Here is an 18,686-nt window from a genome sequence, read left to right as displayed (position 1 = left end):
GATTTATACCCACCTATGTACTATACAACAAAACTTGTGCCCAAGTGTAAGGGCCGGTTTACGCACGTTATACCCGGTTTCCACCTAGGGACAGTTTTCTCCACGACATCCGGCCCCACCTAACCGCGCATCCACCAGTATGTGCCAAAATTAGACTCTTGCCAGAGAAGACCGGCCCACGCTTATCCTTCATCTTCCGGATCGACATCCGTCCCAAGCCGGTCGTTATCGTTGTCCAAGTCGTCCGGCCCGGTTCAGCCTCATGCCGCTTTTTGAATGCTTTGATCCTTCTCCCCACCACTGGTACTGCCATTCTTGCGTCGTCGAGCTTTGCGAGATGGTAGGTCCCATTGTCGTTGACGCTTGTCACCACATAAGGCTCGAACCACCTTCTTGCAAACTTCCGCATTGCCCTATGCTGGTTGTCGAGGCTTCTGTCATACACTACAACCCAGTCGCCTTCCTCGATCTTCTTCGGTCTCAGTCGGTGAGTTCGGTCGAACCATCCTTTGTTCTTTACCCTCGCCACCCGTAGCTTCTCCACGGCTCAGTCCACGTCCTCCGGTCTTCGCTCCAGCTGCTGAATCTGTGCCGCTAACAGCTCCTCCCGTCTCATCTCGTCTTTCCAGTCCACCGTGGCCCATGAGGAGATTGTCAGCTCCATTCGCATTATCGGCTTCTACCAGCATGAACCCGGTTACCGATCTGTGCGTAATTCGGTCCGCCCACAACGCATAGGGTAAGAGTCGTGGCCAGTTCTCGACTTGGCCTCCACACGCCCGCACTAATGCTTTGACAATCGGCCCGTGTCCGCGTTCCACTTTCTCGTTAGCCTCTGGATTGTACGTTGTGGTGAGCGAGAGTTTAATCCCTAGCCGGTCAAACAAGTCTTCCACCTCTTGCGCATCCAATTCTTCGCGGTTGGCCACGATCTTACCTACACACCCGTACCGGCATACCACTTCTTCGATCAGAAATCGGCACACGGCCACGGTCATTTTGTTCTTCAACGCTCGGACATCCACCTGGTTCGTCAGGCCCTCCCGAGCCAGCACCAAATACCACATCTGCCCTATCCCCATCGGCATCGTCACCAGATCCACCATCCACTTAAAGTGGACAGTCAGAGGGTAGGTAGGGTGAAGCTCATCCCGATGTCGGACCATGGAGTGCACTTGACAGCTTTCCCAAGTCGTCACGAACCGATGCACGTCCCGGTATAGTCCCGGCCACCAGTACTTCCCCTTTAGCTTCTCGAATGTGGCCCACATCCCGCAGTGTCCGGCCCAGGGACTCTCGCGGTATGCCGTCAGCAATTCTTCCTATTCCTCTTTCTTCGCCACCACTCGGAGCGGGATGCCGTTTCTTTTCTTCGGGTGCCTCCATATGCTCCCGTCCCATAGGAAGAATCAGTATGCTTTCTTCCAAATCCGGTTGGTCTCTTCCTTCGTCCATGTCGCATCCGGTGTCATTGTCTTTAGGAACCCGCCGATCTGGAGCCACTCCCCGTCGTACTTGCTCTCGTCGAATTCGTTAAGCGCCGGAGTGCTCCCCTTTCTTGTTGTTACGTAAGTCACCTCGAAGAAGTCCACGCTGACTTCCTCGTCCTCCGAAACCATGTCGTCCTCGTCATCGAACCTCGCTTTCGAAAGCATGTCGGTCATGGCATTGTCCTTTCCGGAAATGTGTCGTATTTCCGGATTCAGGGACTTGATGTGCGCTATCCACCTGAGCACTGTTAGGTCCGGCGTCGCGCATCCAGAAACCATGCCGAGAATTGGCAAGCAGTTCGTCTTGATTATCACCTCTGTCCTGATCAGGTAGTCTTTATCGGTCTTGACCACCGAGACGATACCCCAGAGTTCGCGTTTAACCTGGGCATATCCTCGTTGTCGTTCATTGAGGACTTTCGCGCCGAACCGGATGGGGAACCTCACGCCATCGCCATCCTCTTGGTTAATCACCCATCCGATCCCGGTCGGACTCGTGTCTACGGTCACGTAAATCGGAGTGTCTTTGCCATAGACAGCCTTTTGTAGCATCGGTGCCACGGCAAGCGCTTCTTTTATCTTCCGGACCAACTCTGTATGCCCGTCTCTCCACTCGAATTTACGCCCTTTATTCAGCAACCCATAGAGCGGCTCCGCGATGTGGGCGTAATGCGGGATCTAGATATGGTAGAACGCACATGCTCCCAGGAATTTCCGAACCTCCGTAACCGAATTGCAGTCTTGCTTCATCGCGAAGATGGCCTCCACCTTGGCCGGATACGGTTTCCGACCGTATGGCCCGCATAGGTGTCCGACGACCATGATCTCCGATTTCCCGAAGGCCGATTTTTCCCAAGAGAAGGTGAGCCTCGCGCGTTCTAGTCTTTGCAGTACCCTCTCGCAATCATCAACGTGAGCCGCCACGAATTTCCGACATTCGTCCGGTCCGATTGTCTCATCCTTTTCCTCCACCGGGCATCCTTTGATCGGGATGTCGTCTAAGAATGGCATGGTGATGCCCGGGATACAATCCCTCAGCACTTTGTTCATTGCGTTCACCATGTGGGCTACCGAGTTCGTCCCTCCTTGCGGGAGGGTACACATCCGCACTAGGCCGAGAGGAGTCCGCATCGTCGTAATGTCCCTGCTCTCCATGGCTAGTCCGAACTAATCGTACCCCGAGTACAGATCACCGACTGAGTAAATCGACCTTCCGGCGAAGGCCTCCATGAACTCGTCTATGGTCAGTCCGATTCCTGCATTCCGAATGGTCACTTTGTTGACCGGTTGCAGGTCTTGAATAAAGCGCAACGTGTCGTTCTTCTTTGGCACGGTAAACCACCGATTCGAGTATGGGGCACTCGACGGTTCGAGGATGCCCATCTCCACCTTCTGTTTCAGTAGCTCCATCAACTCCGGGATGTGAACTCTAGGTACAGGAATCGGTTTGAGATTCCACGGCACATGCGGTATCGTGAAGATCACCATTGGTTCCACAACCATCGGGTTTACACACCCGATCTCCTCTGGTGAGAATGCGAAAGCCTTCCCATGCCTCCCAAGCATTCTCCGAAACCGGTCCTCTTCCGTTGGCAGTAGAAAGCCGCCCCCACCGATCTTGAGCTCCCGCAGCGTTATGTCGGTGAACGTGTGTCCTATGCTGGCCGGATCTCGTAAACTTGGGTCCAACACGACCCCCTTTATCCATAACTCGTTGCCCTCTGGCAAGGGTGTCGCGACTTGCCTCACCTTCCGGTCCACAGTCTTGTACTTTGTATCCACTCGGGCCGTCCGATTCAACTCGAGTCCATTACGGAAGTCGGCGATGACTTCATATATCTATTCCGAACTTACCGGAATCGTTCGATCCTCATTAAGGCCTTCTCCAAACACCTCTCGTAACTTCCCTAAGGTGTCGTCGAAAGAGACCGCCTCCACGGCTCCGTTGATTTTCTCTTCAAGGATGAGGACTCTGCATGCCCGAAGTCGCTCCTCCGCCCGCTTCTTTTCTCGGCCAACTACGCCGGCTATCGTACAACCTCCGCTATCGGAGAACCAAAATTTCCTACCTATGGTACAGGTCTTTTCACCTATAGTACATCTGTGGGGTTTTTCCGGGGTGTCCGGACTATCGCGGCCCCACGCCTTGAGGGCCCTCTCTAAAAATCCCCTCGGTTTTCGCCACCAAGGGTCTCGCGGTTACGCTCATGGTTCGGTCTCACACGTCAGGAACTGGACCGAGTGACTCCCATCCTGGCTCTTGACTCATGCATATGCCGAACCGTTGTCTAGCACCTTTGTCTCCATCCGTGCCGCCGTGATGTACAGTTCCCCGAGTATAACCGGATGCGAGGACGTCTCCTGCATGAAGAAGTGTTGATCGATCTCGACATCGCCGATTTTCACTCGTACATTCGGGCAGGCTCCATGCAGCTCTTTTGTGGCGCGTGTTGCTGCCCATATTTTCCACCCGTGCTTGGTGTTGATCAGCCACTTCCCCTTCTTGTAGAAATCCGTGGACATCAAGTTGATTTCTGAACCGTGGTCCACCAACGCCATCACCGGCTCCTGAACATCTCCGATCTTAACGGGGGTCTCCGTGGTTGCTCTGGCCCAATGTGGCCTTGAATAGTGGCTCTCCGCCAACTCGTCTTCTAGAGCCATGTCTTCTAGGTGCGTTGTCCGCACCTCCACCAGCTTCTCCGGTTTCGGCTCCATCAAAAGCCTCTTCCGCTTCACCAAGTCCACGATGGAGTCGTGGAACTCCTTCTTGGCGATTTCGAGCACTTCCCTCACTGACAGTTCCACCTTGCTGTCGAGGATACATCCCTTGAGGACCTTTCGCAAGTCCGTGGTCCTCTCAATCTCCATGCTCAATGGATACCCAGCCCTCTTGGCTTTATCCAGTGCGCCGGTCGCACCGGCATCATTTTGCTTTTGCCCGAACCGGGTCTCATACCGTTGCGAGGGTCTAGCCCCTCCGGTCTTACCCGCACGCTTGTCCTCCACCAGAGCCTCGTAGTTTTGGCAAGCGGCTTCAATGAAGCCCGTCTTCTCTTCGACCGGGTCACTCCACCCGATTGCCTCCCGAACCCGTCTTTCCACGTGGTCTGCTTCCTCTTTCCTCGATCGTACGCCGGTGAGGCCTTCCAGCATCAATGGCCAAAATCCAGCTTCCTTCGTCTTCTAGAATTCATCACTTCCGACCCGGATCCCAGCCGACGTCGAGTAGTGGACGGTCTCCGCATGGCGAGCCGCCGCTTCTTCCATCAACCGTTTCATACCCCCTCGCCCGACATTCAGATCCAGGGCCCTTCGGTTCTCGCTAGCGTGCACCCGACCGTTCCATAGGTACACCACGTTAGCTCTTATCGCTTCGGCGAAGTCCCCGCAGTCCTTTCGGGCGTGGCCGACCGCGTCGCACCACAAGCACCAGTTCCCAGCCGGAGGCCTTCGGTCACGGACTTGTTCGCCGCCATCCCTCCGTGCTTGTGCAATCTGGAGGTCCCTCACCATCTGAGTTAGCTCCTCCAGAGCCGCTCCTCCGGATGAGCCTTTGATCGTGTTGGTCGAAGTCGAGCTAGTCTCGAGCCAGTCTCGGGTCTCTTCCCTTCGCGTCGGTGGGGGTACCTCAACCTTCCTCGTCGCAACAGAACCCGCCCCCATGAAGCCTTTATCGACCCACTCACGCCGTTTGTCAAAACGACCACAGACTCTCTTTACCACGGCCCAGTAGGTTGTGAGGCCGTCATCGGTCTCCAGCAAGAAGCCCACTTGCTCCCGGTCCTTTACGTCCACCGATCTAACGAACAATAGGACACGACTTGTGTCCAGTACAATTCGGTCCAGCGCCGAAAGACGGGTGAGGCATTCTTCAAACTCCCAAAGGAGCACCGACGCGTTTCTCCCCTTTTCGGGGGTCTCCACCCATTCCATGAAGTCCCGTTTCGATAGCCGAAGCGTGTCGTCAAGCCCGTATTTTTCAAGGAGCCGACCTTCAAACTCTTCCTAGGTTCGACTCTCAACCCGTACCTCAAGCACCTCCGCGTTGTCGTGAAGAAAACCGGCCCTAACACAAGTGGAGACAAAGACCGCGCGAACAGTCTTTTCGGTCGCGCGCGCGAGCTAAGGTATTGTACGAGTCGGCGGCGTAACCACGCGGGGGCGTGAAGAACGGAGCGGATCCCTGTCAAAAGGGGACAGGGAATAAAGCTGACATGACGGCCTGCTCGTCGGCCTATATAAGGAGCAGGAAAGAGTTGTTGCAGGGATCTCACGCAGAGAGGACGAAGTGCTGTCGGACCGTTTCTGGACGCCTCTCTCTCTGTTTCCTTCCTTCTTGAGCTTCATAGCTTTCTGTGCAGGGTTCCGAAGAGGCTCGCGCTGTTTCGAGGAACGCCCGAGTGCTTCCGGCAGCACCTCCGACCTGCTACCCCTTTGTGCGTCGAAGCGAACAAGCATCGGCATCTGTTCGCCGGCCTGTTTGGTTGTAACCAACCTGTGCCCCATCGAGGGTTGTAGTCGTGTTAGCCATTTTGTTAATATACATATTTAGTCATTCGCATCTGTCTGTGTCGGTGTCTGTTCGCGCTCTCCGTGCTGAAGGGCCGTGTCCCTGTGTATCCCCGGTCCTGCGTAGCCGGTTCTCTCTCTTTCTCCTCCCTCGCTTGCTCTTTGGTTCGAGACCCCCGCGGTCCCGCCTCGTTTCCACGCGCACTTGCGTAATATCTCGACATCTTTGGTGAACCCGACGTGAAGGAGGCGGCAGAAGAGCAGAAGATGAGGGGGTCGGATCTTGCAGAGGCCATGGCTTCGGCCGTGGATCGGATTGTAAACACGCGTGAGGGCACCGGTGCCCTCGACAGAGCTATTGAGGCGGTCGTCGGCACAATCGGCCGGTTCGATGGGAAGGATGCCACGAAGTATTTGGCGTCCTACGGTGCAGAGATGCTGATGCGGGACATTCCGGAAGAAAGGCGTCTTGCCGGTTTTCCCCAAGTGGCGATGCCAAGCATCCATGCGGAGGTGCTCGAGGTGCGGGCGGAGAGCCGTACCTGGGAGGAGTTCGAAGGTCGGATCCTAGAAAAATACGGGCTGGACGACGCGCTCTGGCTTTCGAAGCGAAGGTTCATGGAATGGGTCGAGTCCCCGGGGAAGGGAAGAAACGCGTCGGCACTCCTCCGGGAGTACGAGGAAAACTTTGCGCGCCTTTCGGCGCTCGACCGAACCATCCTGGACATGAGCCGGGTCTTGCTGTTTGTCAAGTCGGTCGACGAGCGGGATCGGGAGCAAGTGGGCCTCTTGCTGGAAACCGAAGACGGGCTCACTACCGACTGGGCGGCTGTCAAGAAAGTCTGTGGCCGTTTCGACAAACGGCGAGAATGGGCGGATAACGGGGCAACCGGGTCGGGCTCGGTCGCAGCAAGGAAGCTCGAACCGGCGCCACAGGTGCGAAAGGAAGAGACCCGAGAGTGGTTGGAAACCGGTTCGGCTTCGACCGGCGGAGTCAGAGGCTCAACCGGAGGAGCGGCGCTGGAGGAATTGACGAGGGCGATAAAGGACCTCCAAATCGCGCAAGCCCGAAGGGAAGGTGGCGAACCGGCTCGTGACCGACGGCCGGCGGCAGGAAACAGGTGCATGTGGTGCGATGAAGTCGGCCACATTCAGAAGGACTGCGGCGACTTCGCGGAGGCGTTGAGGAACAGGGTGGTGTACCTGTGGGAAGGATGGGTGCATGCCAGCGACACCCGAAGGGCCCTGAGCCGAAACGACGGGCGAGGTGGTATGAAAAGGGTGATGGAAGAGGCGGCGGCCCGACACGCAGAAACCATCCACTACTCGGCGTCAGCCGGCATTCGAGTCGGGGGCGGCGAGGCCCGAAGGGAAAGCAAAGCCGGATTCTGGCCGACGATGCTGGAAGGCCTTGCCGGTGCAAGGCTTAAAAGGGAGGAATCGGACCGTGCGGAGAAACGGGTACGGGAGATGACCGGGTGGAGCGACCCGGTCGAGGAAAAGACGGGCTTCGCGGAAGTCGCTTGCCAGAACTACGAGGCTCTGGTAGAAGAGAAGCGGGTGGGGAAACCCGGGACGGCCGGGCCCTCACAACGATACGAGACCCGGTCCGGGCCACGACGGGACGAAGTCGACGGGGCCGGTACGCAAGATAAACCCCAAAAGGGCGGGTACCGTCTGGGGACGGAGATAGAAAGGACCACGGACTTACGAAAGGTCCTGGAGGAACGGATCCTCGACAGCAAGGTGGAGCTGTCGTTACGAGAGGTGCTGGGAATCGCCAAGAAGGAGTTCCACGACTCCATCGTGGACTTGGTGAAACGGAAGAGGCTGTCAACGGAGACAGAACTGGAAAGACTGGTGGAAGTGCGGACGACACACCTAGACGACATGGCGCTGGGAGACGAGTGGGCGGAAAGCCACTATTCGAGACCACACTGGGCCCGAGCGACCACGGAAACCCCGGTGAAGATCGGCGATGTCCAGGAACCGGTGATAGCTTTGGTGGACCACGGATCGGACATCAATTTGATGTCCATGGACTTCTATAAGAAGGGCAAATGGCCGATCAACACCAAGCACGGGTGGAAAATAAGGGCAGCAACGCGCGCCACCGAGGAACTGGACGGGGCCTGTCCGAATGTGCGAGTCAAGATCGGCGACGTCGAGATTGACCAGCACTTCTTCGTGCAGGAGACGTCTTCGCATCCGGTCATACTAGGAGAGCCGTACATCACGGCGGCGCGAATGGAGACCAAGGTGCTGGACAATGGTTCGGCCTACGCGAGGGTCAAAAGCCAAGACGGGCGCCATTCGGTCCAGTTTCTGACGGTACGGCCGAACCACGAACGTAACCGCGACTCCCTCGGTTCCGAAAACCGAGAGGATTTTTAGAGAGGACTGCCAAGGCGTGGGGCCGCGACAGTCCGGATGCTCCGGGAAAACCCCACATCTATACGATAAAACCGTGTACAATAGGTAGGAAATTTTGCTTCTCCGACAGCGGAGCATGTACGATGGTCGGCATCGCCGGCCGAGAGAAAACAGAGACGAAGGGGAGACTTCGAGCGTGCGGAGTTCTCGGCCCTGACGAAGAAATCAACAGAGCCGTGGAGGCAGTCTCCCTCGACGAGCCGGGTTCCTACTGCCGGTGGAGGAAGTCCGGTTTCGGAGGATGCTCGGAAGGCACGGGAAAGCCTTCGCATTCTCACCGGAGGAAATCGGGTGCGTAGACCCGACGATCGTAGAGCCGATGGTGATATTCACGGTACCGCATGTACCGTGGAATCTCAAGCCAATTCCGGTTCCGAGAGCTCACATCCCGAAGTTGATGGAGCTGTTGAAGCAGAAAGTTGAAATGGGCATTCTCGAGCCGTCGAGCGCCCGGTATTCAAACCGATGGTTTACCGTACCAAAGAAAAACGGATCGTTGCGCTTCATTCAGGACCTGCAGCCGGTCAATAGAGTGACCATTCGGAACGCAGGGATTGGACCGACCATAGACGAGTTCGCGGAGGCCTTCGCTGGAAGGTCGATTTACTCGGTCGGTGATCTACACTCAGGGTACGACCAGTTCCAGCTAGCCGTGGAGAGCAGGGACATTACGACGATGCGAACTCCCCTCGGCCTAGTGCGGATGTGTACGCTGCCGCAAGGAGGGACCAACTCGGTGGCCCACATGGTGAATGCAATGAACAAGGTGCTGAGGGACTGCATCCCGGACATCACCATGCCGTTTCTAGACGACATCCCGATCAAGGGATGCCCGGTAGAAGAGAAGGACGAGACGATCAGGCCGGACGGATGCCGGCGATTCGTGGTGACGCACATCGACGACTGCGAGAAGGTGCTGCAAAGGCTAGAGGATGCGAGGCTCACCTTCTCGGGGGAGAAGTCGGCCTTCGGACAGTCGGAAATCATGGTGGTCGGACATTTATGTGGACCATATGGCCGGAAACCGTCTCCGGCAAAGGTAGAAGCCATCTCCGCGATGAAGCCTGATTGCAGCTCGGTCACGGAAGTAAGAAGATTCTTGGGAGCATGCGCCTTCTACCACATATGGATCCCGCATTACGCGCACGTCGCGGAGCCGCTGTACAGATTATTGAAGAAAGGGCGAAGATTCGAATGGCTAGACAAGCACACGGAGTCGGTCCGGAAGCTGAAGGAGGCTCTTTCGGCAGCACCGGCGCTCCGAAAGGCCGTCTACAGGAAGGGCACCCCAGTGTACATAACGGTTGACACGAGTCCGACCGGAATCGGGTGGGTCGTCAACCAAGAAGACGAGGACGGCAATCGGTTTCCGATCCGATTCGGCGCGAAGGTCCTCAGTGAGCGGCAGCAAGGATACGCCCAGGTTAAACGCGAACTCTGGGGTATCGTTTCGGCGGTGAAGGCTGACAAGGACTATCTGATCGGGACAGAGGTAATCATAGAGACGGATTGCATGCCGATTCTCGGCATGGTTTCCGGATGCGCGACGCCGGACCTGGCAATGCTCAGGTGGATAGCGTACATCCAGTCCCTGGACCCGGAAATACGACACATTTCCGGGAAAGACAACGCCATGGCCGACATGCTTTCGAGGGCGAGGTTCGATGACGAGGGCGGCATGGTTTCGGAGGACGAAGAGGTCGGCGTGGACTTCTTCGAGGCAGCATACGTAACAACCGACGGGACGAGCACTCCGGCGCTTAACGACTTCGACGCAAGCAAGTACGACGGGGAGTGGCTGCAGATCGGCGGGTTCTTGAGGACAATGGCGCCGGATGCGTCATGGACGAAAGACGAGGCCAACCGGATCCGGAAGAAAGCGTACCGGTTCTTTCTCCGAGATGGCTATCTATGGAAGCACCCGAAGAAGAGGGACGGCGCTCCGCTCCGGGTGGTGGCGATGAAGGAAGAACAGGAGGAGCTGCTGACGGCCTACCACGACAGCCCTTGGGCCGGACACCGTGGAACTTGGGCCACGTTCGAGAAGATAAAGGAGAAGTACTGGTGGCCGGGATTGTACCAGGACGTGCATCGATTCGTGACAACTTGCGAGAGCTGTCAGATGCACTCCGTGGTCCGACACCGAGACGAGCTTCACCCTACGTACCCTCCGACCATCCACTTCAAATGGATGGTAGATCTGGTGACGATGCCAATGGGGGTAGGACAGATGCGGTACCTAGTCCTAGCGCGGGAGGATCTGACGAACCAGGTGGAAGGCCGAGCCCTTCCGAACAAAACGACCGCGGCCGTATGTCGGTTCCTAATCGAGGACGTGATATGCCGGTACGGGTGCGTCGGGAAGATCGTGGCTGACCGAGAGGAGTTGGACGCCGAAGAAGCCGCGGAGCTGTTCGACCGGCTGGGAGTCAAGCTCTCGCTCACCACTGCGTACAATCCAGAGGCGAATGGAAAGGTGGAGCGCGGACACGGACCGATCGTCAAGGCGCTGGTTCGAGCATGCGGAGGCCAAGTCGGTAACTGGCCGCAGCTGCTACCTTATGCTTTGTGGGCAGACCGGACCACGCACAGTTCGGTAACCGGGTACATGCCGACGGAGCTCATGTTCGGCCAGAAGCCGATCATGCCGATGGAACGGACGATCTCCTCGTGGGCAACGGTCGACTAGAGGGACGAGATGAGCCGGGAGGAGTTGTTGGCCGCGCGTATACGACAGCTCGAGCGGAAACCGGAGGACGTGGAACTGGCTGCGGAGAAGCTCCGGGTGGCGAGGACAAAGAACAAAGCCAGGTTCGACCGAACGCACCGGCTCCGACCGAAGAAAATCGAAGAAGGTGACTGGGTGCTCGTCTACGACTGCAGCCTCGACAACCAGCACCGAGCTACACGGAAGTTCGCACGAAGGTGGTTCGGGCCTTACGTGGTACGGAGCGCCAATGACAACGGGACATATCGCCTGGCGGAACTCGACGGCACGAGAATGGCGATACCGGTTGCAGGGAAGCGGATCAAAGCGTTCAAGAAGCGACACGACGACGAGCCAGACCCGGGTCTCCTAGTCAGCAGTGACGAACGATCCGAAGACGAGGAAGAACCGGCGGGCGAGGAATGAAGACGGGCTGGTTTTCTCCGTCCCAACTCTCTTGGCGCATACCGGAGGATGCGCAGTTAGGTGGGGGCGGATGTCGTGAAGAAAACCGTCCATAAGCGGAACCGGCGCACCAAGGCATGGGAACCGGTTCCTCACGCGTGCACGCTCCAAGATGTACATAGAAGCGAATTAGGAGGATAATCGGCAGGGACGGGCCCTAACACAAGTGGAGACAAAGACCGCGCGCGCGAGCTAAGGTACTGTACGAGTCGGCGGCGTAACCACGCGGGGGCGTGAAGAACGGAGCGGATCCCTGTCAAAAGGGGACAGGGAATAAAGCTGACATGACGGCCTGCTCGTCGGCCTATATAAGGAGCAGGAAAGAGTTGTTGCAGGGATCTCACGCAGAGAGGACGAAGTGCTGTCGGACCGTTTCTGGACGCCTCTCTCTCTGTTTCCTTCCTTCTTGAGCTTCATAGCTTTCTGTGCAGGGTTCCGAAGAGGCTCGCGCTGTTTCGAGGAACGCCCGAGTGCTTCCGGCAGCACCTCCGACCTGCTACCCCTTTGTGCGTCGAAGCGAACAAGCATCGGCATCTGTTCGCCGGCCTGTTTGGTTGTAACCAACCTGTGCCCCATCGAGGGTTGTAGTCGTGTTAGCCATTTTGTTAATATACATATTTAGTCATTCGCATCTGTCTGTGTCGGTGTCTGTTCGCGCTCTCCGTGCTGAAGGGCCGTGTCCCTGTGTATCCCCGGTCCTACGTAGCCGGTTCTCTCTCTTTCTCCTCCCTCGCTTGCTCTTTGGTTCGAGACCCCCGTGGTCCCGCCTCGTTTCCACGCGCACTTGCGTAATATCTCGACAGCGTGCATGCCCGGCATCGCCACCCGAGGGAATCCGACCAATCGCCTGTCCTCTGGGATGTCCCTCATCACCATTTCGGCTCGGTAAGCCTCCAGATAACTCGTGGCGTCCTTCCCACCGAATCGGCCTATTGTGCCGACGACTGCTTCAATAGCCCTATCGAGAGCGCCTATGCCTTCGTGCGCACTCACTATCTGATCCACAGCCGAAACCATGGCTTCTCCAGATCCGACCCTCTCATCTTCCTATTCCTCTGCCACTTGTTCACGTCGGGTTCACCAAATATGTCGCGTTGTTACGCGCGTGCATGGAGAACGACGCGGGACCACGGGGGCCTTGGACCGAGAAATAACCGAATGAGAAGAGGGGAAGGATAATGCCGATGTACTTCACACGCGCACAGACACACAGATTCACAGAAGTTGCAACTAGCCCTGAACAACGGAGATAGAATGAATGTGTATGTATATATATATCAATGAGTTACAACCGGCAAGCCAGCAAGTGATAGGCTCCGACACCTGCACACACACACACACACACAGAACGCGAGATGGAGACTCTGTCGGAAGCACTCGGGCGTTCCGCGGGGCAGAGTCAGCCTCCCAAAAACCTGCACAGAACGACTATTGAGAAGACAAAGGAGAAGAGCTCGGTTCCAGAGTTCGGCAGCACTTCATCCTCCGCCCAAAATGCAATATATTTTTAATACCTCTCCCTCTCTTTTATAGCCCAAGGAGGGAGGCTATTACCACCCGTTACATCATGTTTATTCCCTGTCCTTTCGGACAGGGATACGCCTCGATTTTCTCCCTAATGAATGCGTGCTACCTAGGATTTCACCTCAGCCGATTTATACCTACCTACGTACTATACAACAAAACCTGTGCCCAAGAAAGGACAAAGAATAAAGATGATGTAACGGGTTGTGACGGCCTCCCTCCTTGGGCTATAAAAGAGAGGGAGAGGAATCGTAATGGGGATCGCTTTTGTCGAGGACGAAGTGCTATCAAACTGGGACCGACCTCTTCTCCTCCGTCTTTCTCTGTATTTTGCTTTATGCAGGTTTTCGGGAGGCTGACTCTGCTCCACGGAACGCCCGAGTGCTTTCGGCAGAGTTTCCATCTCTCTCTTTTGTGTGCGTGTGCATAGGCGTACGAGATTTGTCACTCACCAGCCTGCCGGTTGTAACCCCTTTTTCATCATAGTATATATACACATATACGCATTCGTCTCATTTCCGTTGTTTCATTCGGTTGCGGTTTCTGTGTATCTGTGTGTGTGTGTGTGTGTGTGTGTGTGTGTGTGTGTGGAAGCACGGCCGTTGTCTTCCTTGCTCCTACTCTTGATCGGTTATTCGTCGGTCCAAGACCCCCGTGGTCCCGCCTCGTTCTATACGCACACGCGTAACGACGCGACAACATAGTATTTTTGACAAAGTTTTTCTGTTTTTGGGAATTAACAAGGATGACAATGAAAAATAAAGAAGATCTTGCGGTACTTCTATTAGATTTTGAGAAGGCAAATGGCAGAGTTGATTGGTACTTCATGGAAGGTTCGTTTTTGAGATTAGGTTTTCCTACTCAATGGATTAGGGTTGTAGCTTCCTTGTATCGTGAGGCCTTTAGTTCAGTCTTGGTCACCGGTGGGCAAACTAGAAAATTTTCTATTTCGCGTTCTATACGTCAAGGTTGTCCATTGGCCCCATTCCTGTTTTTGCTAGTAATGGAAACATTCTCAATGTATTTAAACTCCTCTCAAGTTTCTCTCAAGGGTTTGCCTTTGCTTGCCATGCAACAACAAATGTTGGATACAGAATTTGCAGATGATACTGCAATTTATGTTCAAGGTAATGATGAAAATTTAAGTAAATTGCAAGAAGTAGTGGAGTAATTCTATTTGGCCTCTAGAGCAAAGATAAATTGGCATAAATCTCTTGGCTTTTGGGTATCACAAAATTCCTTGCCTACTTGGATGCCTTCGTAGGAATTCAAGTGGGTTCCTAATGGAACCACTACTCGTTACTTAGGCTGTCAAGTGGGACTTCATGTTATTGCAGATATGTTAGTTGCTCCTCTACTTGTAAAATTAAGGAGAAAATTGTTGTTTTGGGATTCGGTTAACCTGTCACTTGCAAGTCGTGTACTTGTAGCTAACCAAGTTCTTTTAGCTACAATTTGGTATATTGCTTCAACTACATTGTTTGCTAGATCATGTATTTTACAGGTGCAACGCCTCATTCGTAATTACATTTGGGGAGGAAAAACAAGTCAAGCTAAAAGGCCTAAAGTAGCTTGGGCAGTATTGATTGCTCCGCAACAAAATGGTGGGTTGGGGCTGGTGGATCCAGAAGCACACGGTAAGGCTTTGCTTTCTAAATTTGTGTGTAGAGCTATGTTGCCTATGCAAGGTGTTTGGAGTCAGTTGATGATGCATAGGTTGTCTACTATGTGCCCAACAATAGGAGGAAAGTGGCTACCATCATTAAGATGGGTTTTTATTCAAAATTTTCATTTGTTTAAACAACCTTATCAGAAGATAGGTTTTTTAATGGAATTCTCACAAGTTGGTCAGTTGTTAAAAAGTTTCTAGTTCGGAAGGTGCCTTCACAACAAATGACTTGTTGAGACAACCCTTGACCTGGAACTTTCTCTTTTCATATTCAAGGGGTTTTCTGCTTGGTAGCCGTCCTCGGTTGAATTAGGCTTCTATGGATGCATCAATAGTAGGTAATGTTCTATCATGGGGAGGCTATGTTATGAATCAATCGTTACAATCTTTGTCGACGCTTTCAGTTCGAGGAAGTGTTATTATGTGCAATGATATGCAAGTGGCATTGGGACAATTTATGGTTTCATGGTCCCCCTCTAGCAATCAGATTTGGTTTGGTTATTTCTCTCCTTTAAAAGTTATTTTAGGAGCTAACGCAATTAACACTACAGGTGATGTAATATACTTTAATGTGGATGATGATGTTAGGTTGTGGCATGTATTTTCTGAATCAGATGTGTGAATGTCCGCCAATGTTTCAGCGATTCAAGTAGTTGCAAGATCAGGAAAAAAATAGTTCTTGGATCCACCCTTTCAAGAATGCTTACGATGATGTTCATTATGGGTTTTTCAAAAAAAACCGCTTTATAATTTGAATTGGGATCCAGCTGATTGTCAATGGAAAAAACCGAATGCTAGTGGAAATGGTAAACACTTGGAGTTTTTCCAGTATTCAGTTAAGCTAGGTAGAATTTTATTATTGCAATCAAAGTATAAATGCACTGTTGCCATGAAGCATTGGACTGCAAATAATGTGAATGCATTGCAACTTACAAAATTTTGGAAATGGTTGTGGAGTATGCAGTTGCCGGAAAAAGTGATTTGTTTTCGTTGGTTGTTGATGCATTATGCTCTTCCTGTTGGTGATTGGTTGAGGTAAAATCAACAATATGCTTGTGGAATGCATTGTGGTGCATCTACGAAATCTATTTTGCATTTGTTTTGGTTATGTCCCAAAATCAAGCAATTCTGGAGTAAGTTGTTTTTATTACTGAGACACCATTATACTCGTTCTATCTTCTCGTGGGGTGTCCTTCATGGAGATGTTATGAAGTATGAAAGAATGCATGTTTTTCACTTTTCCAATGGGTACATTTATCTCACTTCATTTCCATCTTTTATTCCACGGTTTAGAACTGAAATTTTGGTTATTTGGCGTACTATTACGTCATTACCTCTTTGTACAATATGGAAAATGAGATGTGAGGTTGTTTTTAATAATGCTCACATACATCTTAGTACTATGCTTATTGAATTCTGGTTGTTATTTGTCCATACCATACGTGGACAATATGATGATCTGCAGGGTTCAACTGATGCTAAAAGGCAACATCAAGTGGACTTTAAGAAACGGTGGCGAGGGCTTCACTTATTTTTAGATACGACTTCTCGTATGAAGTGGAATTATGCCATACCTTCTTTTTTATTGCATAGCTTGTAGATTGTGTTCCATTTGTTCCTTTTATGATATCATCTATTTGATCAGATGTTGGTATTAGCTTTTGTATTACAATAGAGGTGAGATGAAATGTCTCCTTTTGTTTTCTGTATGTACATTTCTCAAGTAATATACTAAGGTGTATCTTTCTTTCTTTTTTAAAAGAAGGTTTGGTGGGGGTGGATGTCGTGATTTGGGAGTTTGTGAGAGGAAATGTGTCAAAATCAAGACATAAGAAAGGTTGAAGGATAAGGCAAAATTATGATGTCAAGAAGGATAGAAGATAGTATGAAGTTTGAAACAATAAAAATATATAACTCAATTGGCAAGAGTTTACTCCTAAAATGATAAGATAAAGGGTTTGAATCTTGTTCAAACCATGAAAAAAACTTGTGGACTTTAATAGATCAAATAGAGGCAATGTGAATATGGATGGATGGGATAGACCTTTTGCCCTTTTTTGCCCACATCAAGCACCTTGGGAAGGTAAGTATAGGTACATGCTAAAAGAAGGATTACTATTTTATTTGCATGAGGAACTCCAAAACCTATAAAAAGGATAAGAAATCTCATTGTCAAGGGAAATTTTAGGCACAAGACAGAAGTGCTACTTAGATTTTGATCGGGCTCGAGGTTGTGAATCAAGAGGCCATGTAAGACCAACATCGACCAGAGGCATCAAAGTTGTTGTCGATTGGAACATTGCACCGAAACTTGAGGATCTTCCCCCGAGGCTCTACCCGCAAAATTATTTTCTCATCTATCTTATTTACTTACTTTATAAGCCACTCCATGTAACGTAGTCTGAGTTCATCTCGTCATCTCTAAAATTACTTTTATCTTATTGTATGGTGAAAATTGTGATCAAACAAGGGTTACAAAAGATTTTTCGGCTCTAAAATTTGAGATGAGGGCGCAAAGCTATGTGAATTTGTAGCAAATTCAACGAAAAATAATATTCGAGAACACACTGAAGGCCTTGTCGTGAAAACACAAAGAGCTCATCACAAAGGGTCATGATAAAATTTTCGAAACACAGCTAACACCTTGGTGAAAGTTACACATAAGTGTCGGTTTTCAAACTGTGGGAGTTGAACTCGGCACTCCGACTGAAGCTAACGATCGACAAACGAGGGACATAGTCAAATTTTAGCATTTAACTAAAGAACTAAACGAGTCAAAATAAAAATAATTTATAATAATACTAAAAATCAAAATAATACATAAGCGCAACATGTAAGGTTTACTCGAGGGCTCACTTCTATTATCATGTTGCGCTACTTGCATCTATGTTGGTGTCGCTACACCAACTATTACTGTCGTCTTCTATGACCTCCTACCACCCTGTAGTCTACCTTCTACTTAATTTTTTCCCTTTTCTTTGTGTCTCCATAATCCATTCCCGCTTTTCCCTTTTACTTCTTTTTTTGTTTACCCCTACTAACCTGAACTAAATTCCCCTCTATAAAATCAACATACACATATATTTAGGAATCACATTTACATACACTGTCATTGCATAAAACCTTATACATATACATACACATAAGAACACACTTGAACACACATATACATGAAATGATATCTGTATTCAAAGTGCACACATATAAATATATACATATATTCATTTAAAATATATACATACTTGCGTTTGAGCCTATGCACACACACACACAAATATATTTCTTTCATATAATTAATCCTTAATTACCTATTTACACACACACACACACACATAATCACAAATATGCAACCATTTGTATCCTAATCACGTGCGACTACTAACATGAGGGCTAACTTAACCCCTCTAAAGAAATCACACGCATAAATAGACATCCACGAGCACTCTATCCTTGACGACTCTACATTCCCATCTTCTATGGTTCAAGTCCTCGGTTGTCCGGCTCACATTTCACACCTACATACGTTACTTTCACAACAACATCAATCTTCTATGTGTTCTTGTTCATACACTTATATTCTTCTCATATTTCCTTATTCTCTTTTTCAATACAATCTTATTCTTGACTATGGCCTCAATAACATCTACCTTTGTTCTTGTGCTGCTATTGAAACAATAGAAAAGAACTTCATTTCAAAGTATTGAATTTATCATCATCAACTTTTGCTCACCTAGGTCTACTAAACTTTAATTTGTTTACTTGTATGCCTATGCTTATATGCATACTATATATATAATATGAATTGGCAATCATTGACTTAAGTTGATGGATGGTGTTTTTAACTTTTTGCACACCAAAATAAGTAAACAACACATTAGATATTATA

This window comes from Azolla caroliniana, unplaced genomic scaffold (genome assembly GCF_043228905.1).
Source record: "Azolla caroliniana isolate FFs.n. ecotype wild unplaced genomic scaffold, voAzoCaro1.0.p SCAF_6, whole genome shotgun sequence".
NCBI lineage: Eukaryota > Viridiplantae > Streptophyta > Polypodiopsida > Salviniales > Salviniaceae > Azolla > Azolla caroliniana.
Note: the sequence above shows the minus strand (reverse complement) of the source record.